Genomic DNA, 23,604 nt, shown 5'->3' with positions numbered 1-23,604 from the left:
TTGTGTTGCTACTGAAAATTGGTCCATGCTGTCCACTTTGTAATTTGCAGATTGCATGACAAGGCACCCAAACCACAAAGTTCCCAGGAGAACAATAAAACACACAAACATTAATAATAATAATAATAATAATAATAATAATAATAATAATAATAATAATAATAATATATTATTTGTGCCCCCGCCCATCTGGCTGGGCTACCCCAGCCACTCTGGGCGGCTTCCAACAAAGCTTAAAAACATTAAAATGTCACACATTAAAAATTTCCCTAAACAGGGCTGCCTTCAGATATCTTCTAAATGTCAGGTACTTGTTTAACTCTTTGACATCTGATGGGAGGGCATTCCACAGGGCGGGTGCCACTACCAAGAAGGCCCTCTGCCTGGTTCCCTGTAGCTTTGCTTCTCACAGTGGAGACGCTCCTTCAGGTATGCTGGGCTGAGGCCGTTTAGGGCTTTAAAGGTCAGCATTTGGGTTTATGGGTTCAAATAGGCCGCAACTTTATTAGTTATGGATGTGAGCATTGGGGTGAAGCCAAGCTATATTTTCACTCCTGCCCTTCTGCAGGGAGTCCACAGAAGTGTAAACCACCAATAGGGGGTGCCCTATGACTTACATCAAATAAGACAGGAGTGCCTGGCGTGCTCTGGTCTATGGGGTCACGAAGAGTCGGACACGACTAAACGACTAAACAACAACAGCAGCAACAACAACAGGCAAAAACCAAATGGCAGGTGCCAATTTGCCAATCCATGCTAAGATTTAATTTTAATTCGTTTACCACCCTTGGCAGGTAAAACAGCAATGAATAAGTAGCTCAGGGGCAGAGCACATGTCTTCCCCATAGAGAAGGTTCAACAGCCAGCATGTCAGGGGGAGTCTCAGAATTGTAGAGTTGGAAGGGACCCCATGGGTCAGTGTGGTGTAATGGTTAAGAGCGGTAGTCTCGTAATCTGGGGAACCGGGTTCGCGTCTCCGCTCCTCCACATGCAGCTGCTGGGTGACCTTGGGCCAGTCACACTTCTTCTTTGAAGTCTCTCAGCCCCACTCACCTCACAGAGTGTCTGTTGTGGGGGAGGAAGGGAAAGGAGAAAGTTAGCCGCTTTGAGTCTCCTTAAAGGGAGTGAAAGGCGGGATATCAAATCCAAACTTCTTCTTCTTCTTCTTCTTCTTCTTCTTCTTCTTCTTCTTCTTCTTCTTCTTCTTCTTCTTCTTCTTCTTCTTCTTCTTCTTCTTCTTCTTCTTCTTCTTCTTCTTCTTCTTCTTGTCCAACCCTCTGCACTGCAGGAATCTTAGCTAAAGCACCCATGATATAAGGCTTATTCTCCTTTTCTGAACCCTGGTGAGCCAACACCAGCCAGTGTTGAGAGATGGGACAATAGTATAGAAATGGGGAAGGAATCATCTAGGAAGTGGGAATCTACTTTCAGATATGCTAAGACTGCATATCCATTTGGGCTAACCTTGCAGAGTGAGAGAAAGCAGTGAAGCAGCTAACGAGTTTGACCTGTCTCTCCTCCAGGGAATTGTAATTGGCTGTGGAATCTTTTCCTTCTAGGTCATTCCCACGCAGCTCAGGAGCAGGACAGCTGGATTCAATGCCATCTGCTCGGTGACTCGTGTCAGGTTCTCGTTTTATGAGTTCAAAGACTGACATCACAAAAGGTTGTCATTACACTTGTCACTTCCTGGCACTCAAATCCTTACCAGAATAAGGCCAGGAGTAGCTGAGTGAGCAATGTACCTGATTGTACGCCAAGCGAAGTAACATAGGAAACATGCCGAGAAGGAGAAGGAAGGATTGTGTCTGGAATGGGAGAAATGGAAGCAGAAAAAATGAAGTATTAGCCAAATATTCCCTGCATCCCAGTATTCCTTGTTATTGTTGTTGTTTAGTCGTTTAGTCATGTCCGACTCTTTGTGACCCCATGGACCAGAGCACGGCAGGCAGTCCTGTCTTCCACTGCCTCCCGCAGTTTGGTCAAACTCATGCTGGTAGCTTCGAGAACACTGTCCAACCATCTCGTCCTCTGTCGTCCCCTTCTCCTTATGCCCTCCATCTTTACCAACATCAGGGTCTTTTCCAGGGAGTCTTCTCTTCTCATGAGGTGGCCAATGAGAGCTTTTTTTCTTTTAAAAAAAGAAGTAGTTTAAGGGTACTTTCATTTTCCTACTCATATTGAAATACTGCCTTCTAATGAGGCCAAACTTAGATTCACAAAATGTTTAGGGGTATGCGTACCCCTGTGTCCCCCCAGAAAAAAAGCACTGGGGATACCACTAAATCAAATTATTCATTCTGTTCAGATCTGCTTGGATGAGACTAGCAATTCCTCATTTAGGATCTGATTACGCTTACACCTATTTATAGGGGTAGGCAAAATCTGTCAACTTCAGTCTCTCATTTCTAATCTTAAAATCAGTTTGCCACATTGGTTTGCTGTTTAAAATAAGTAAGTAAAGTGGTACCTTGGTTCTCAAACAGACTAGTTGACGAACAAATTGGCTCCCAAAAGCTGAAAACCCGGAAGTAAGTGTTCTGGTTTTCGAACATTTTTTGGAAGCGAATGTCCAATTCGGTTTCCGCTTGAGCGCAGGAAGCTCCTGCAGCCAATCAGAAGCTGCGCCTTGGCTTTCAAATGCTTTCGGTAGTTGAACAAACTTCCAGAATGGATTAAGTTCGAGAACCAAGGTTCCACTGTATGTACGAACCTTGTCATATATACCCGCTGCTGTAGTCTGAAGTGGTAAAGCTTCAGCCCACATTTACTCCCCTCATCCCTACATGAGCAGCGTTGCAGGGGAGGAAGTAGTGGAGATGAGCACATTCATTACTGGTGTAAACACCTTCCAGAACCCTCATTTTCCTGGTTCTAAATGGCACGAGGAGCCTACACAACACTTGTGTCACATGGAAAAACAAACAAGGCCTCTAGCAAGAATAGGCTTTTGTCTTGCCCTTTGGCAAAGTGTGGATTGCAAGCACTTTGGAGCAGGACCTTGTGCAGTGATGGTGCGAAACCTTTGATAGTTAGCAAATCAGTTGGTGACGGAACAGATTCAGCAAAGCACAAACTGTATTTTCCCTCTTTGTGTAAAGGTTCATTTCTTAACTCATGGATGTTTTCATTAGTTAAACATGCAAGCCTGCTGCTTGATTGTTATTAGATCTGATCTGTACAGCCAGCAGGGCAGATATGTTTTTGCTGCTTCTTTTTTACTACACACAAATGAGAGGTTCTTATGGGGATTAAAACGTGAGGACTCATCTCAGAGGCTGACTTCCGGGCCACATTTCGTCCGTGGGGTTTCCTGTCTCTAGTGGATTCAGTTCATCAAGGCCTCCTGCTGCAACGGGTCCCTTCACTTGAATGGGTCTCAGAGCTGTTGTCTTATCTTCCTCACTAGGTGTGATGGGTATATTGCTTTTTGCAGGGCAGGGTTATATGTGTGTTGGGGTGTGTGTGCGCCCTACAGGTTTTGTGTGTGGGTTGACTCTTTATCATCCTTAAATATTTTGTGGTGTGGGTACCCTTTTAGCCACTGCAGTTGTCAATTTAATAAGGGGTTTTAAGAGTAATCTTAAATTACACATTACACTAAATACATAGTGTAATGGTTATAAAGGGTTACTTGTGCGTAAGTTGCTGTTACTGCTGGTTAGATCGCCTGGTTAACCTTGCCTTGGCTGACAGCCTTTCGCTCCGTGGCCGTTCAGTTGCTTGCAGGATCCTTCAGTGGGTGTTTCTTGAACCTCTTCCAGCAAAGAAGTTGTTTGACGCCAAGTCTCCGCCTACTTTCCCTGCGCAGAAATTTTCTGTGCAGGGAAGGAGTGGGCAGAGGCGTGCCTGTGCTTTCCCCACTAGTTTCGGGCGAAGAGTCTCGGAGACCCCTCTCCGACTCCTCCATCTCCCTCCCTTCTCTACTGGTGTTGCACTGATTTCCTTCCCCTCTGCTGGTCCCCTCTCCTGCATCGCTCGGGAGCCTTGCCTCCACCTCTCGCTCCGATGTCAGTTCCCTGACACATAGCTTGCTGCTATTTTCCACCTTCATTTAGTTACAAGTTCAGGGTCACCACCACCACTTCATTTCTCATTGAGACATCAGCATGTAGGGAGGGAAGATTTCACCCTCTCCTCCAATGGTGCAAAGCCAGTGGAAAACCTTCCCCCATCCTCAAGTGAAGTTGTAAGGCTGCTGCTGCTGCTTCTTCTTCTTCTTCTTCTTCTTCTTCTTCTTCTTCTTCTTCTTCTTCTTCTTCTTCTTCTCCTCCTTCTCCTTCTTCAATTTGTATACCGCCCTTCATCCAAAGACCAGAGGTTCACAACATAAAAATACAAAATGAAAACACAAAATGCATAACGAAACAAACACAAAAGCAAAACAAACCAATACCCCCAGCCCTGGCAGACACATTTAAAAGGCCATAGCATGTCAATCCACCAAATGCCTGGTTGAAGAGAAACTATTATTTTTATTTACTAAATTATGGCGGAGCTCCCACCTGTTGTCAAATAGAGAATTAAAGTAGCATCTAGTTTGGCCCCCCCGGATGGTAGTTTTCCAATATCATTTTAAGTTACTCCCCACTTCCCTGTTGAGCAGGCTGTCCTAATGGCTACTGGGACGCGGGTGGCACTGTGGTCTAAACCACTGACCCTCTTGGACTTGCCAATCAGAAGGTCACAGATTCCTGATCCCGTTGGTCTGTCCCAGCTTCTGCCAACCTAGCAGTTCAAAAGCACACCAGTGCAAGATAAATAGGTACCACTGCAGCAGGAAGGTATACGGCATTTCCATGTGCTCTGGCTTATGTCATGGTGTCCCATAGTGCCAGAAACGGTTTAGTCCTGTTGGCCACATGGCCCGGAAAGCTGTCTGCGGACAAATGCCAGCTCCCTCAGCCTGAAAACAAGGTGAGTGCTGCAACCCCATAGTCGCCTTTGATTGGACTTAACCATCCAGGGGTCCTTTACCTTTTACCTTTTACCTAATGGCTACCAGGTTTTGTTGTTGTTCAGTGTGACTTAAGCATAAGTGTGTTTATGACCCTGAAAAGAAAATCCACTCTGAGTCAGGAGTATTCTTGAGTGAACAGAACTGTGCCAGGTGGGTGGCATTCGAGCATTACAGTGGTACCTCGGGTTAAGAACTTATTTCATTCTGGAGGTTCATTCTTAACTTGAAACTGTTCTTAACCTGAGGTACCACTTTAGCTAATGGGGACTGCTGCTGCTGCTGCTGCACCGCCGGAGCACGATTTCTGTTCTCATCCTGAAGCAAAGTTCTTAACCCGAGGAACTCTATAGCGGGTTAGCGGAGTCTGTAACCTGAAGCGTCTGTAACCCGAGGTACCACTGTATTGTAACTTTGGTGGTGGGCTGGCTGAGGGTGAGCAGCAGCAACTTTACATTAATAAACAACAACCCAGAATTGCTCCCATTCTTAAAAACAAGCTTTCATTCATTAACTAAAGGTTGTCATCTCATGAGTTAAAAAAGCCAATTTCATGCAACCAATTTCACGTTGGGCAAATAAGTGTTCCAGGCAGGCTGCGCACCCATTGGCCCCATCTTGGCTGCAGCCCATCTTGCAAGGCACCCAGTCAAATTAAATGGACAGGGATTGCACAAAAAGGAGCATTTGGCCAATTGCACAAAGTGTCTCTCTCTCTCACACACGGGGCTCATTTTCTTTTCAGCATCAAGGTGGAGGCGGAGGACAGAGGCAGCGCTGGCACGGCTGGAGATTGAAAGGCTCTAGGGGAAAACTAACAGCACAGAACAGAGATGCATGCAAATTTTGGGAAAGTGATTACATCACCTGGTGCTCACGCTACTATGTAGCCCAGAGGAATTAAACACACCAGTCAGAACTCGCAGAAAATGATGATTTTATGGGCCAAACGATCTGTGTTGGTAGTTTTAAGGGAAAGAGAAACGGATCAGCCACCCTCATAAAATAGTTGCAAAGTGGAAAAATGAATCAGTGAAGATATAACCCAGTATTAAAAATAGTAAATGAAGAATGGAGAAATGCGGAGAAGGTGTTGAGATATAGCAATTAAACCTGTCTGCCTCCAGATTCCTGAATGTGTTTTGCACTCAGGATAACTAGCCTTGGGGGAATCAGACTCCAGTCTCTTCAACAAGGTGATTTTTTTTCCTAGGCATGCTGCAACAAATTGTTCAACTCCTGAAGCTGGTCCATGGAGCTCCCATTATAATTTTCTGAAGTCTCAACACGGGATATTCTAAATGTGCAATAACATAATGCAATTCAATAGCGAACTTGACTTTCAAATAAGAAGATGGCAGTGGTCAAATGTAAAAATGCAAAGAGTACCTATAAAAGCCTTCATAAGAGAGAATGAGAAGATGTGTGGGCCATTTAAAACTCCCTAACCAATCAGGAGATGATTGGTGCTGTCCATTGAAAACTGCAGTCCACCTCTTGGGGGTCACATATGCTCAGATGCCTAGGTGCATATCTCTCCATTAAGGCGATTGAAGCCTATAACTAGTTCCACCTCAGCATCTTGTTTTCCCCTTCTTTAGAGCAACCTCCTGCAACCCAACACCTTCCAGATATTTTGGATTACAAGTCTTATAATCTCTGATCATTTAACCACACTAGCTGGAGTTGATGGGGGTTGTAGTCTAGAACATCTGTGGCTCAGGACCGCAATACCTCAAGGACTGCCTCATTCCACATGAACCTACCTGGACCCTGAGATAATCTTCTGAGGCCCTCCTTCACGTGCCCCCTCCTCGAGAGGTCTGGAGGGTGGCAACATGAGAACAGGCCTTCTCTGCAGTGGCTCTGCAGTGGAATGCTCTCCCCAGGGAAATTCGCCTGGCTCCTTCATTATACACCTTTAGGCGCCAGGCAAAAACGTTCCTTTTTAACCAGGCCTTTGGTCAATCTGATTTACATCCTATGGCCTTTTAAAATGTGGTTTGTGTGTGTGTGTGTGTTATTGTTTTTATTTTGATTATGTATTTTGTAGTTTTATATCTTGATTTTATTCTGTGAACTGCCCTGAGACCTCTGGGTATAGGGCCATATATAAATTCAATAAATCACCACCATCATCATCTGGAGGGCACAAAGTTGGGGGAGGTTGCACTTCTCCACATACAGTTGGCTTAGACTGGAACAGTGGTACCTCGGTTGCCGAACACCTCCATTGTTGTATGTTTTGGTTCTCGTAACGCCCAAAACCGAGAAGTAAATGCTTCTGTTTTTGAACTTTTTTGGAATTGGAACGTGGCTTCCGCTGAGTGCAAGAAGCTCTTGCAACCAATGGGAAGCCGTGCCCTGGTTTTCAAACGTTTCAGAAGCTGAATGGGCTTCCAGAATGGATTCTGTTCGAGAACCGAGGTACCACTGTACATAGATGAAAAGAAGATGTGTTGAGTGTCGGGAGCTGTACTGAATATTCATTTCCCCTTGCATTGCACTTGGAAGAAAACTGAACAGTCCTGATTGTCACTTGCATAATCGTATTCCAGATCTATATTGCCTTATGTGGAGTCAGCAGCTCTCCAAGTTTTAAGACACGGAGTCTCTCATAGCCCTGCCTGGATCTCCAGGGACTGAACCTGGGAATTGGGACTTTCTGCATGTAAAGTGGACGCTCTACCACTGAGCTAGAAGCCTTTCCCTGTGTTCTTCTGATCCATCTGCCTCTGCATGTATATCTTCTGCTTTTCCACTCCAGCCAATGAGTGTCACATGAGCTAGTATTTTCTATAAAGAACCTTGAGTGTGGATTCCTGTTTGAAGATTCCACCTCTCCTTGTGTAGGCTGAGGCTCCCATCACATTTTAAAACTTGCCTTTTTCCAGGGCTTTAAACTGCATGCAGAGCCTCTGCTACACATTTCTCATGAGGAGAAACCAACACTTTCACCCTTTGGCAAAATATTCACAGTTTCAGAAACTATTGGAGAGCCGAAACACACCCATCTTTTGAAGGTCACTTGCAATGAAGTTCTTCACCTAAGTATCATCTACAAAAATGCATATACAATGGTACTTCGGGTTAAGTACTTAATTCGTTCCAGAGGTTCCATTCGTTCTTAACCTGAAACTGTTCTTAACCTGAAGCACCACTTTAGCTTATGGGGGCCTCCTGCTGCCGCCTCGCTGCTGGAGCACGATTCCTGTTCTCATCCTGAAGCAAAGTTCTTAACCTGAAGCACTATTTCTGGGTTAGTGGAGTGTGTAACCTGAAGCGTATGTAACCTGAGGTACCACTGTACTTTAAAAAAATTATAATATGAGAATGTTTAAAAAACTACAGTAATATGGGAATGTGGAGAACTGAACTTAAGGTTGGAAAAACAAGAAACGGAGAGAAACCAAAACCGATGGATTCTCCCATCCTTGAATGGACCATGAATGTGGTCCATGACTTTCGCATGGGCCTCAATTTTCTTGTGTAGTTTGCTGCTCACAAACTCAAGAGCACACAAGTGCAGCTGGAAGCAACTGCATCATAGCCAGTTCACCATCCTGCTCCCCCAAGTTCCTTTATCAACTCTAGTATTCTTTAGTAATGTAAGGGAAGAGGCAGCCATATGGAAGAGTAATATTACTGGAAAAGTCCTACAGGAAGGCTCTCAATGGCTGCTAGCTATGGTAATGTTATATCTTCACTGCCAGAGGCAGCATTTCTCTGAATATCTGTTGGAAACTACAACTGAGAAGAGTGTTGTTGCCCTCAGTTCCTGCATTCAGACTTCCCATAGGCATCTTGTTGGGGTCACCATAAGAACACATATACCTCTCAAATGTCCATTGGGACACCTCGTTTTTTGTGTGAGAAACAGCACCCCAAAATGCACACACCACAAAATGCCTTTTTTCAGGACCATGATCTCATGCGGTGCCTCAAAACCTGCATTTTTTGGTACTGTGAGAGCACAGCTATGACAAAAACATGTATTTTGGGGCCACAATCTCATGTGCACTGGAGTGCAGCCCTGGAAAACATGTGTCCCAGTTTTTCACCTTGACGGTTTGGAGGGTATGGACAGAAGCAGAACTCTTCTTATGATTTTGAAAACTGGCTAAAATTCATTTTAATACAGACCTGGAAAGTTTACTAACTTCGTTATTGAGAGATACACATAATTCTACATGGTTTTCTATATTACCCTCAAACACAGGAAAACAGGGATTCCCTTCTTATCAGATGTGTCACAAATCTTACCTCTCATCAAGCAGAGGCTGCTAGATCATGAAATAAAAAAACTACCCCTCCCAGCCTTTTGTATGTTCATCTGCTTACTTAGGATTGTAGCTCCACCATGGAGTAATGCCTAATTACTTTTATAATTTAGATACTCCATCACATCACAGAGCTTTTATGCTAGCTCATCTACAGATGAGGCGAATGCATTTGTTGTTTGGAAGGTTTTTTTATTAAAAAAAACACCCTTCCAGAACAGATTCTGTTCCTGTCATAAGAAAACAACAGTTACAATACATCACATAATTTTGGATTGCCCTCTCTTCAACACCCTTCGCAGAGATATCCTAGTGACACCCTTACAGCTCAAAATATCGATTTACAAAGAGTGTCCCAATATTTGTTGAGGGATGATACTCCCGAAACTACCAAGGTAGTTTTGGGATACTTAGCCGAGATCTTTAAAGATAAATCTAAAGTTGCCTGATTTATTCAATGGTTGGCTAACCAGTATTTTATATATTGTATGTGCTTGGATTATCAATGTATTTGGATGACTTTGCATGATTTTATGATTTTACTCTTTTAACTTATGCCAATAAAGGCTAGTAGCAGTAGAGTTAATACTGTTCTGGCACAGTAATTCAATCCACACGACAAGCCCCGATTCCCTTGAAGAGCAATATATTTGGTTGCATCAGATTATATTTGTTTACAGAACACAGTGCTGTGCGCTGTAATAAGCACGGTGGCAATATGATATATTCACCAGAATATAGAAAATACCACTTTTGACTATAATAAAGTGCGCAGATAAGCATGACTATCCTTCATTGACTCTCTCCATTCCTCTAGGCAATGAGCTTTCCAATTCTAATATATTTACTTCCAGACAGCCTCCTAGCATCCATTGTATGGCTTTGTGCTAGGAGAAACAATATCATCTGGAAGAAAAGCTCTGGAATACCATCGCCTCTATTAGCTTCATGAGACGTGGAATCCTAAAGAAATTCCATTCCATTCCTACAGCCATTCCAAAGGTGGTTGTAACCTGTATATGTAACAAAATTGTTTAAAACAAAACAATAACAGGCCAACATTTCCCTGATGAAACTAGGGACATCCTAAGAATAATCACAATAATAATACTTTTATTATTTATACTCACACCTATCTGAGTTGCCCCAGCCACTCTGGGTGGCTTCCAACATATATATGAACATAATAAAACATTAAATATAAGAATAAGAATTTATTATTTATACCCCACCCATCTGGCTGGGTTTCCCCAGCCCCTCTGGATGGCTTCCATCAAAAGATTTAAAATATATTAAAATGTCAGTCATTAAAAACTTCCCTAAACCAGGCTGCCTTCAGATGTCTTCTAAATGCCAGATAGTTGTGTATTTCTACATCTGATGGGAGGGCGTTCCACAGTGTGGGTGCCACTACCGAGAAGGCCCTTTGCCTGGTTCCCTGCAACTTCACTTCTCGCAGTGAGGGAACCGCCAGAAGGCGCTTGGCGCTGGACTTCAGTGTCTGGATTGAATGATAGGGGTGGATTCAGGTAGGTAGCCATGTTGGTCTGACGCAGTAAAAAAAAATTAATTAAAAAAAATTAAAAAATTGTCCAGTAGCAGCTTAGAGATCTACTGTACTACGTTTGTTCTGGGTATAAGCTTTTGCATGCATGCACACGAAAGCTTATACTCAGAACAAACTTGGATGTGGGTGGAGATGCTCCTTCAGGTATACTGGGCCGAGGCTGTTTAGGGCTTTGAAGGTCAGCACCAACACTTTGAATTGTGCTCAGAAACGTACTGGGAGCCAATGTAGGTCTTTCAGGACCAGTGTTATGTGGTCTCGGCGGCCGCTCCCAGTCACCAGTCTAGCTGCCGCATTCTGGATTAGTTGTAGTTTTCGGGTCAACTTCAAAGCTAGCCCCATGTAGAATGTGTTGCAGTAGTCCAAGTGGGAGATAACTAGAGCAGTGTTTCCCAACCTTGGGCCTCCAGCTGTTTTTGAACTACAATTCCCATCATCCCTGACCACTGGTCTTGCTAGCTAGGGATGATGGGAGTTGTAGGCCAAAAACATCTGGAGGCCCAAGGTTGGGAAACACTGAACTAGAGCATGCACCACTCTGGCAAGACAGTCCGCGGGCAGGTAGGATCTCAGCCTGCGTACCAACCCCCCCTCCCTAAACAGGGCTGCCTTCAGATGTCTTCTAAAGGTAGTTACTTACCTCGGTGTCTCGGTGTTGCATAACTACATACCCTCCAACATTTCTCCAATGAAAATAGGGATGACCTAAGGAAAAGCGGAGCATTCTGGGATCAAATCAGAATCTGGGATGGCATCTGTAAATCCAGGACTGTCCTTGGAAAATAGGGACACTTGGAGGGTGTGTAATAGTGATAGAATGATAGAATCTTCCCTTGTAGCCACAACCATACCACCTCCCTCCACATGAGGGAGGTATCAGCAAATTCAGGGTAACCTCAAGGTTTGCAGGAGGACCAAAAAGAGGAAGAAGGAAAAGTATTGTTGTTGTAAACCTCCCAGAGAACCTAATTATATATATGTGTAATAAGTAAATATATATCTGGGAGGCAAGCAAACTTAAAGGGAGAACCTCCCTTCTCAAACAGGACTGAAAACCAGGTGTTGAGGGGAAGGGGAATAAAATGGGATTGCTGGAAAAGAATGCTGGAGGAAGCAACCACGGAGATATTAAAGGCTACAGAGAGCTCCCTCATTTTCTGTACAGTGGTACCTCGGGTTAAGTACTTAATTTGTTCTGGAGGTCAGTTCTTAAATTGAAACTGTTCTTAACCTGAAGCACCACTTTAGCTAATGGGGCCTCCTGCTGCTGCCGCGCCGCCGGAGCACAATTTCTGTTCTTATCCTGAAGCAAAGTTATTAACCTGAAGCACTATTTCTGAGTTAGCGGAGTCTGTAACCTGAAGCGTATGTAACCTGAAGCGTATGTAACCCGAGGTACCACTGTATAGGCCATTCCCTGGTTCACACTGAGAAGCTATTTTTAAATGTTGCCAGGGATGGAGCTCAGAGCTGCCTATGGAAATAAATGGAGAAATTCAAGGTTTTAATATAGCTTGGATTGGCCATAAGTGTGTCCATCCCAATCTACATAATTCCAAATGCAGACGAAAGGCGGGGGTGGGGGAACAGCCCTGCGAAAACTGAGCATGCTCAGTGGGCACAGAATGCTGACTGACTATTGGGGAGAGAGGGAGGAAAAAAAGGAAAGCAGAGGAGATGGAATGGAGTGGAGTGGCTGCAAATCTGAGCAGAAGAAGCACACGCTGCACACATTTTGTTGTGGGGGGCCCTTTGTAGAGAGTCTAATCCCTTTCTAACAAAGTAGGTTATTTCCTGCTGAATTGTACTCGAACTGGGGAAATTTGACTATGGTGCTTTCGCTGACACGCTGCCAAAAATCTGAACGATACTGAAAAATGCCCAGAGGAGGCCGGGGAGGGGTTGAATATCATGCTATAATTATCTGACAGGAGAAGCCAATTTTTTATTTTTATTTTATTATTATTGTCCCACGTAAATTAGAAATAGATTGCGAGTTAGTTGGAAATGCTTGAAGCTATGAGATGTTAAGCTCAGCCACAATTAACCAGGCTTGATTTATTTGTTTAGAGAAGTTTGTATATGCCTCCAAATTGCACTGTGTTGTACAACGTAGCAGCGCACATATACCATAAACCATCAAACACCACATAAACAGTAGAAAATGATTAAAACGATCGGCTGATGATAGGGCTGTCTACATAAAAAGGTCTGTGAGAAATACCATTTCTGTGGAAAGAATAATCAATATCAAAAGAGAAGTTTAGAATCCCATCTGTCAGAACTCCTGATTAGCTTTTCGTGGTTAACCTGTACGCAGTAGCCAGGTGGGAAATTCATGTTGTGTCACCCTAGTATGATTAAACCCCCTCTGTGGTCTCTGAGATATCAAAGAGGACTGCAAGTTCTACAAGCACATCTAAGACCCGGTAATGAGCTCCCAAGCGATTGCTCCACCACCCACCTCCAACTTCATTTCTCATCCCATATCAACACACAGTATTAATTATAGAATGCTCCTTGATTCCTCCTTTTGCTCTGTCTTACACTGATGTCTGTGCGAGGCTGCATTTGATCCACTACAATCAATCCTGAACTGTCTAGATCAGGGCTCCCCAAACTTTTTCTTTTTGAGCCACTTCCTCTCCCCCACCCCACAACTTGGTTTAATAAAGTTATCCCCAGTGCCCCATAGCCTACCCTATAAAAAGCATGATTCAGATAAGAACACAACAAAGTTCAAAGGAGTAAACAATCATACATTTCTTCCAATTTCAATTGAAGCTATTTCTTTTAATTAATTCAACAAAGGTCCGTATAGTCAAAGCTATGGTTTTCCCAGTAGTGATGTAGTGAGAGCTGGACCATAAAGAAGGCTGATCGCCAAAGAATTGATGCTTTTGAATTATGGTGTTGGAGGAGACTCTTGAGAGTCCCATGGACTGCAAGAAGATCAAACCTATCCATTCTTCAGGAAATCAGCCCTGAGTGCTCACTGGAAGGGCAGATCCTGAAGCTGAGGCTCCAATACTTTGGCCACCTCATGAGAAGAGAAGACTCCCTGGAAAAGACCCTGATGTTGGGAAAGATGGAGGGCACAAGGAGAAGGCGACACAGTACGAGATGGTTGGACAGTGTTCTCGAAGCTACCAACATGAGTTTGACCAAACTGCGGGAGGCAGTGGAAGACAGGACAGGCGTGCTCTGGTCCATGGGGACACGAAGAGTCGGACACGACTAAACAACAACAACAACAAGTTGATGAACTTGATCCAGTGATAACCATTTACATCTCCAGTGCCCCCTTGCCACCCTCTTGCCTCTTAGCATCCCCCAGGTAATTCCACCATCCCACAACTGGAGGTGCCACCCATATTTAGGGTTGCCATATTTCAAACAGTGAAAATTCGGACAGAAAAGCTGTTGAGCTTTTATTTCCTCCCCAAGAAATCGCCAAAATTGATGCAGTTCCTGATGGCCAAATTCCGGACATGTCCAGGAAAATCTGGACATATGGCAACCCTAGGCATATCTATTGATGAGTTGTAGATAAAAATGGCATGTCTTTCCAATGCAGTTTCACTCTAATAACATGGTCTGCCATAATTCTAATAAATAATTCTAATAAACAGAGACACTTTTCGACCAAATTAAATATTTATGTTCCTTGGAACATGGAAACATTGTGCAATCTGCAGGGCATGTATCAGAACTTGCTATTGCAAAAACTCAGCCCGCAGCTTATTCAAATTTAACATCTCATGAAGTCAATATATGTTATACTTCCAGCGAGGAAGCTGGCATTTAACTTGAGATGGCATTCACCTTTTACCTGCATGCGAAAGAATTTATGATGCAGTTGATCACCGTCTGATGAATTCTTCAAAGGAAATGCCAGCTATTTTCTATATTATTTATGCGGGGTTTCGTTTTGAAGCCGAAAAGTCATGCTGTGCTTTGGGAAAGTCAAGATGTGATATATAAAGAGAGGTCTTCTCAGGCCTTGGGCCTGGATTCCAACAGGCTGCCATGCAGTCTGAATCCAGCACAGGTAAGGTGGGGTCAGGCACACAGGAGAGAGGCAAGAGGCATGGTCATAAAGGCTGAAGATCAGGAGCCAGAGCTGAAACAGAGGCAGGAGAGCCATGGATAGGATGGAGGTCAGGCCCAGGTTTGGATAATAATTTGAGGTAGGGCAGGGCTGTATGTTAGACTTTCAGCAGCAGCAGTATTTTTGAGGAGGGGGAGTAGCAGTGATGGCAGGAGAGCCATGATCACAGCTCTTGTAGTTTTTGTTTTAAGGAATGTAGACAGCTGCCTTAACTCATATGAGATCATTGGTCCATCTAGCTCAGGCTTCCTCAACCTCGGCCCTCCAGATGTTTTTGGCCTACAACTCTCCTGATCCCTAGGTAGCAGGACCAGTGATCAGGGATGATGGGAATTGTAGTCTCAAAACAGTTTGAGTTTGAGGAAGCGTGATCTGGCTCATTATCTACACTGAATGGCAGAAGAAGAAGAGTTTGGATTTGATATCCCACTTTATCACTACCCGAAGGAGTCTCAAAGTGGCTAACATTCTCCTTTCCCCTCCTCCCCCACAACAAACACTCTGTGAGGTGAGTGGGGCTGAGAGACTTCAAAAAAGGTCACCCAGCAGCTGCATGTGGAGGAGCGGAGACACGAACCCGGTTCCCCAGATTACGAGACTACCACTCTTAACCACTACACCACACTGGCTCTCACAATGGCAGCATCTCCCCAGCATTTCAGACAGGAATCTTGCTCAGTTCTGCTGTCATGGACTGATTGGTCACAGAAGAATGGAGGGAAGCACCAGCTGGGGAACCCCCAAGGGAAGAAGGCTCAGAGCTTAGGGAGGAGCGATGGGATGATGGGTGGTCAGCGGGAGAAGAGGGCGAAAACTGGGAAGAGGACATATCAGAAGCTGAAGAGGTAACAGGGTTTAGTGAGAAGGGAGAGTCAGTAGCAGAGAGAAGTTCAGAATCAGAGGCAGAAGCTGAAGCAGGAGGGTGGGAGGGGAGAGTCAGGCTGGTGAAGAGTCACAGGTGTCTCCCCCTCCAGCTGTGACAAGGTCCACTCCCTCTTGGTCTCCCAGAACCAGAAGAGGCATGAAGTGGGAGGAGCAAAGACTTGGGGGGGGGGACCCTGGAGAGGATGGGACTTGGGCAGCTGTGGAGAGGCAGGGATTGTGTCAGCCTGACACTCCTGTGCGTATCATGTTTTGGCTAATAAAGAGTCAACTCTAACTGGCACAGTGTGATTTACTGCTGGCTCGCTCCTGACATCTATCTGGCGATGCCAGGGATTAAACCTGAGACCTGACTGAAATCAGGACCATGGTGCTGGGGTTGCAGCAACGCATACCATCCAACCCAATTTATTAGGATCAAATGCTGGTCGTAAAATAGTAAGCTGGCTTCACACTCCAACTGTCCGCATGCTAATGGGACGCAATCAACAGTAAAACTTAAAAGCCTCATTATTGCCTCAATCAGTTGCCAGAGCGAGGTGGGTCCAGTCCATGAATTATCCTGGCGGGTGATATCATCCCTCCTGCTTGGGAAAATGAAGAAGAAAAAGAGTTTGTATTCAATATCCTACTTTACCACTACCTGAAGGAGTCTCAAAGTGGCTAACATTCTCCTTTCCCTTCCTCCCCCACAACAAACACTCTGTGGGGTGAGTGAGGCTGAGAGACTTCAGAGAAGTGTGACTAGCCTAAGGTCACCCAGCAGCTGCATGTGGAGGAGTGGAGACGCGAACCCGGTTCCCCAGATTACAAATCTACCGCTCTTAACCACTACACCACACTGGCTCCCTGTGAAGGGAGTCCCAAGTCCACGTTCCTCCTCTGCTACACCACTGTTTGCCGCTTATATTTCATTAACCGGGCACCTCAGCAAAGCAAAAACAGCACGGCTCCCAGTCTTAATCTGGAAAACTGCCTATTATGCATAGCACATGATATCAAGAGTTTCACGATTTGGTTTTATATTGAAATCATGTTGACTGGCAAGGAGGCCCTGGTTTGTGAAGACGACAATAAGCAATTGACTATTCTAAATGGAAATGTGCAAAGGAAAGAAATTAAGAGCAAGGAGCCCTGAGCACCTGAGCTTGTTTATGCCAGGAAAGCATGCTATCAAAGTTTTAACTTGCACTCAACTTGAAACAGGCCTTCTTGCTCCCGTCAAGGTGAGTCATGTTATTTAAATGTACCTCAAAAACATACCATCTGCTTGTTAGTCTTTCTGCTTCCTTAATTATGCAAATAAAGAATGACGGTGATGCAAGCCAGATCCAAGCCCTGCATTATGATCTGCTGGTGTTGAGAAGGCCTTCCCTCCCTGCTTGCTTTCTTCAAAAGCCAAGGCAAAAAACTACCTGCTCAGTATGAATTCTTTTGATCGTGGGCTCGCAAAAGAACAAGCGCAGAAGCGATTGGGTGAGATGAAGATCTCATTAAAATAAATTCCCCGATAGGTATTTTGGCCTAATTGGAATGTGGCGCCTAACACCTGTCATGGCTGATGTTCTAATCAGCCATTCAGTTGGCAGGATAACCTAGGAGGACATCCCAGGGTTAGAGCCGCATTCGCACTATCAGAGCCATCTCCCTCGGCCAAGCTTCACTCCAATGACAACCTGAACAATTTCAGCACAGGCAGAAAGCAGGTAACGGAAGCATCCCTATCTGTTGCCTGTTGCTATGCAGACAGTTGTGCAGCAGCCAATTACCAGCCAGGGAAGGGAGAGAAGATTCTGACAGGTGTGCCATAGCACTGGTGGGCAAAATAAGCAATTCCGCTTGCATGTTTTTTTAAACACCCAACCGAGCATTAAATCAAAATGTTGTATTAATGAGAAGGAGCCAGCAGCCCTGAGAGAATTTCACAGTGGCAAACCCAATCAACCCCTAGGCAGTGTCCTTGTCCAGAATACAACCTCGTGTGAGAAGGAAGCTGACAGAGTTAGAAGGTCTGCCCCAATTTGTCACTCTGCATCCCTAGGCAGATGCAAACAACCCCTTCCCCCCGCCCCGGCTTCTAGAAGAACCCTAAACACATTTAATTTGTTTTTCTCCCTGCCTGTTTTGGGCTGATTTTATGGCACTGTGTTGTAATAAGCATTAGGAAGAACTTTCTGATGCTAAGAACTGTTTGTCAGTGGGATGGACTCCTTTGGAAGTTTTTATGCAGAGGTTGGATGGTAACCTGTCAAGGATGCTTTAGTTGTGATTCCTGCATCAAAGGGCTTGGACCAGATGACGTTTGTGGGTCTGGTCCAACTTTGCAAAATCTATGATTCTATAATTTGAGGCAAGTCTATGCAGATTAATGGGTGGGGTTATGAAGGTAGGCACCGTTTCCTTGGTTTCTTCCCCTGCCAGATAAATCTTGAGATATCTTTTTGCCATTCCTTGAAGTGTCCAGCACTGCTGATCGCTGGTATCAACTGAAATACAGTGGTACCTCTGGATGCGAACGGGATCCGTTCCGGAGCCCCGTTCGCATCCTGAAGCAGGTCCGCTCGGTTGGGTGTTTGACCGTTTGTGCATGCGCGAGTGGCGAAACCTGGAAGTAACGCACTCCGTTACTTCTGGGTCGCCACAGTGCACAACCCAAAAATACTTATACCGAAGCTACTTCAACCCGATGTATGACTGTAAAAATAAAATTATTGGCAACACATTCATTTTTATCACTGATATTCTTGTGCAAAGTGCCTACCAGAGAGGAATGGCAAGTCAAGCTGATGGACTATGCCAAAATGGCAAAGCTGACTGGAAGGCTCAGGAACCAAGAAGACACAAAAACTTTTTTGAAAAGAATGGGAAAAATTCATAATCTATTTAGAAGACCACTGCAAGCAGATGAAAACATTAGCAGGATTTTAATCTCACTTGTAATGTAACAAATGGATAATATGGTTGGATAATATGGTTGGAATAATATGCAGTTGTAAATGTTGACAATTGGACCCATAGGGGAAGTCTCGAGATTCAGAGTAATCTCTATATATAGAAATGTATTTGGATTGTTACAAACTTTTATTTGTAAAATCAAATAAAAATGATTTACATATATGTGTGTGTGTGTGTAAGATATATATATATATGAAGTTAGGCAATGCATCACACAAGGTCCATAGGACTTAGCAGCTGGTCTGCAAGCTACAACACCATCACAAACAAAACTCCATTGCACACCAGAGTTTACTTCCCTTTCCCATCACGTACCTGCCACAACAATGGGCCTTGTGTTATTAAATAAGTACTAGAATACCGATAGACAATGCATAGATTTCTTTTGTTAATTCAGAAACAAGAATAATGCCCCCCTCCCTATACAAAGACCATGGCATTGCAATCCATTGCCCAGCTTTGGCCTTGACATATATGAAATGGCCTTGGCTCCCAAATAGCTTGCCTGTGACTTGCAAGATGCTGATATGCAAGTTTTTATTTTTATTTTGTGCAGTTCGGCTATTTTCAAGTGTATGAGGGAGAAAAAATTGCAGATGTATTCTTTTGATAATTCTACTGTCACAATGGATGGAACAGATGGCGTCAAGGAACTTAAGGCTCTCTGAAAAACAGGGAGAGAGGAAGGAGTGCTAAGAGACAGAAAGACGACAGCTGAGTGCTTGGGGGGGAAATGAGTTATTGTTACTGACATTTCTCAGCTAAAACAAATTGAGGGGCTAACTGCGTGTTCCCAGGGATGTCGTGGGCATATTAAAAGTGTGTGTGTGTGTGTGTGTGTGTGTGTGTTGCAAGACCAGTACGTGAGCACCGGTAAAGCAAGTGGGGCCCTGCCCATCTTCCAGATGGAAACACCAAAGGCCACCCACAACTGCCACCTTCAATTCTACACTTCATTCTTCTGCAGCCCCTCCTGCCAAAAAAAAACCCCCCAAAGAGCCAATGGCCCAAGCATATACCTGCAAGCACTGTGAGAACACAATACTGGACTGGATGGGCCACTGGCCAAATTCAGCAGGCTCTTCTTATATTTTCACCTGGGACAGGAGAAAGGACAGTCCGAGGTGGTGGCAGTAGCAGCACCAGCTTTTTCCAGCTGAGCAGGGAGTCGGGAAGGTATCTCGACATCCCCAGTGTCAAGGTTATGTTGTTTGCATCCTTTTTCTACCCGGGAGAAGGTCCTCCCACCAGGGATGCTGGGTTTATTATCCCACTCCTGTCTCCAGTGTGGTGAGCCAGTGTGGTGTAGTGGTTAAGAGCGAGAGACTCGTAATCTGGGGAACCGGGTTCGCATCTCCGCTCCTCCACCTGCAGCTGCTGGGTGACCTTGGGCTAGTCACACTTCTCTGAAGTCTCTCAGCCCCACTCACCTCACAGAGTGTTTGTTGTGGGGGAGGAAGGGAAAGGAGATTGTTAGCCGCTTTGAGACTCCTTCGGGTAGTGATAAAGTGGGATAATCCAAACTCTTCCAAACTCTTCTTCCAGGATGGAGGGGTGCTTGACTGGGGAGCTGGAATACCTGCCTTTGCCACATCCACTGACTCTCCTGCAGCTCTGCGAGCACCTCTGAGCATTTTGTGAGCGCTCAAGCCAGATGCTTACAAAAATATAACTCTTTGGGTCTCCTGTATCCCTACACAATATGCACAAACAGACCATATCATATCCCAGCAATAATTGAAACATTGGCGAGGTGGGGAATTTGCAGCAGAGAAATATCAGTGGGGAGGGGTACTCCCCCTCCCCACAAACCTCTTTGCTCCAAATTACCCCACTTCTCCCAGCCTGTTTTTCTCTCTTCCCCCACTACCGGGTTCAGAATGAGTGTTTAGTAGGGTTGCCATATTTCAAAAAGTAAAAACCCGAAAGTTGTTCAGTTGGTAATGTCCAGGAAAATCCGCATGTATGGCAGTCCTATGTTTAGCCTCACAAACCTGGGAGCCTGTTATTTGGAGCTAGAACAAAGGCTGTTCTGGTGAAAATGCCCCTCTTCCAAACTGCTTTACAGTGGTACCTCGGGTTAAGTACTTAATTCGTTCCGGAGGTCCATACTTAACCTGAAACTGTTCTTAACCTGAAGCACCACTTTAGCTAATGGGGCCTCCTGCTGCTGCTTTGCCGCCGGAGCCCGATTTCTGTTCTTATCCTGAAGCAAAGTTCTTAACCTGAAGCAATATTTCTGGGTTAGCGGAGTGTGTAACCTGAAGCATATGTAACCTGAAGCGTATGTAACCTGAGGTGCCACTGTACTTTTAAAAGCAAGCAGAATGGGGATGCTGTTATACCCATTTGAACATAGTGTGTAGCTCAGCCTGTTGTAACTGAGAGATCCCAGTAACAGCTCTCTCTTTTTTTCATTTGAGTGCTCAGCTGTCACACTGCTGTCTTGAAGCCCTCCTCCCTCTCTTGCCCTGTTTTTCAGAAAGACTTAAGTTCCTCAGTGCCATCTGTTACATCCATTGTGACAGAGGCTGACATAAAGTAAAGGTCAACGTTTCGGCGGAAGTGAGAGGTTGTGCAACAAATGGCTACAGAGCCTTGCGAGAGGCAGGCAGTTTGATTCTTCGGAGCCTCACTTTTCAGGCATCTTGGTATGTGCTTTGAACAAACTGTTTTCTTCCCGTCTTCCTGTTTCACCTCCTCCCACACGCCAAAGGAGCACTTGCAGAACAATCCTACGCACATTTACTCAGTTAGTAAGCTCCATTGAGTTCAGTGGGGCTTACTTCCAGGTAGGAAGATCAGAGAATTCTTGCAGAAATGGAAATGGGAGCTGAAATTGCCGGTGTTAGTTTATTTGTTGCATAGCCGGAAAGGAAATTGATCCAGAAAATACGATCGGTATTTGCTGTTATTGCTTTCAATCAGCAAACAATATCTAATTGAAGACTCCCCCCTCCCATCCCGCAAACCACCATTTGCACTGCATTTCCTTTGCACATAAATGAATGGTGTGGTATAACACAATGATTTTGTAATTACTTCTGCTATTATGTAACATTCTGCTACAGCGGACAGCGAGATGAGTAATGTATCTTTTGTTGGAAGCTGGACTGCAGTGGAATGGAAGCAGTGCTCCTGTCCTGTGGAACACCCTCCCATCAGATGTCAAAGAGATAAATAACTATACCACTTTTAGAAGATTATCTAAAGGCAACCTTGTATAGGGATTTAAAAAACAATAACAACATGTTTGATGTTTTATTATGTTTTTAAATTGATTGGAAGCAGCTGAGAGTGGCTGGGGCAACCCAGTCAGATGAGCGGTTGTCAGAGACCAGGCTGAGGAATATGCTCTGATGAGGAATAGTGGGAGACTCCCCCTCCCCCTGCTCCTAAATAGGATCCTGAAGCTGCCCAGGAGCAGTGGAGCAGTATAGATTTGGAACAGCGGTTTGCAGAGGGGCATAGTTCTGAAGACAAAAGTTGGGATGACCTGGGGGGTGAACAGCAAAGTGAAGAAGAACTGGAAGAGAGAGAGAGCTAACAGACTGTCTTCCTGGAATGTGTCCAGCCTATCAGTCCAGGGTCACGTAGAGCAGATAAGATGGCTACACAAAAAGCACAGTGGATGCGAGATCAGGTTGCAAGACACGAAAGTGACTAGAGGGGAAGTGGGTGGAAACCTTAATCGGGAACACTGTCATTCTGAGAATGGCTGCTTTGTTCTTTTGCTGTGATCATGAAAGACTCTTTAAATGGTAAGTGACTCTTTTTGCTTTGTCCTGCTTATCTACAGTCAAAGGGGGAAGGAAGCCAAGTCCCTGAAGCCTGACAGCGGAATACAAATAATAATATCACCACCACCATCATTAGACGGGATGGTGCTGTGGTCTAAACCACAGAGCCTAGGGCTTGCGGATCAGAAGGTTGGCGGTTCGAATCCCTAGGATGGGGTGAGCTCCCATTGCTTCGGTCCCAGCTCCTGCCAACCTAGCAGTTCGAAAGCACGTCAAGTGCAAGTAGATAAATAGGTACCGCTCTGGCGGGAAGGTAAACGGCGTTTCTGTGCACTGCTCTGGTTCGCCAGAAGCGACTTAGTCATGCTGGCCACATGACCCGGAAGCTGCCTGCTTACATCCCTCCTCTGATGCCTTCTTACATCCCTCTTCTGAGGTTGGTTGTGGATAGGATGGCAGCCTTAAGGCCCCTACTCATGTTACGTTTACGGAATGGGAGGTCTTTTTGCAAAACTCCCGTTCACACTGTAATGGCAGCATCAGAAGCAAAGGTCCCCCCCCCAAACCTTCTCATAGCAATATTGCTCCTCTTGGAAACCTGGTTTCTCCGTCATGGTCCAGCAGGGTCAGCGTGGGTTGTTTTGCCATTTGAGGTGGGCAAGCGGTGGTGAGCATCATGCTCCTCAGAGCTTGGATCTGCCACCTGAGGCAAAGCCATTTCTGACCCCATGGGGGAAGAGAGGGGGTTGCGGTCTTGCCCCTCCCCCCAAGCGCGGGGGCTGGCCTGCTGCCCCCGCGAGAGTTGGGGGAATCCCTGGGCGTGCCTTCCACCCGTCCACCAATCGGCGGGCTGGGGGAGGCATGGCCTTGGCATACTTAAGGCCAGGCACGCCCAGGGACCACCCTCTTTACTCCTGGCCAGCTGAGAGGTTTTCCCGTCCCACCCACCCTTAGGTATAGGTTAGCTTAGGTAGATATGACCTTGCTATGGACTTCGGTTGGTCGCCGCAAGGGGCCTGGTAGGAATTTTTCCAAGTTGGCGAACTTACGGCCTTTTGGTTTTTTCGCCTACCTCGTAGCAAACGTCACAACTTTCTTTAGTATTGGCGGTT

The 23,604-nt window shown here is 45.1% G+C and overlaps 1 long non-coding RNA gene across 1 annotated transcript; it reads left to right on the top strand.

Annotated features, from left to right (window-relative positions):
• Positions 1-1,706: 1,706 nt before the first annotated feature.
• LOC309370006 lies at positions 1,707-5,876 on the top strand. The gene is made up of 2 exons (XR_014168343.1): positions 1,707-1,842; positions 5,703-5,876. It is a non-coding gene; the product is annotated as an uncharacterized lncRNA (long non-coding RNA).
• The last annotated feature ends 17,728 nt before the right edge of the window (positions 5,877-23,604 follow it).

Source organism: Podarcis melisellensis (assembly GCF_964234715.1).
Source record: "Podarcis melisellensis genome assembly, chromosome: 5".
In the NCBI taxonomy this organism is placed as follows: Eukaryota; Metazoa; Chordata; class Lepidosauria; order Squamata; family Lacertidae; genus Podarcis; species Podarcis melisellensis.
The sequence above is the reverse complement of the archived record's forward strand: the minus strand, read 5'-3'. Positions and strand labels throughout refer to the sequence as shown.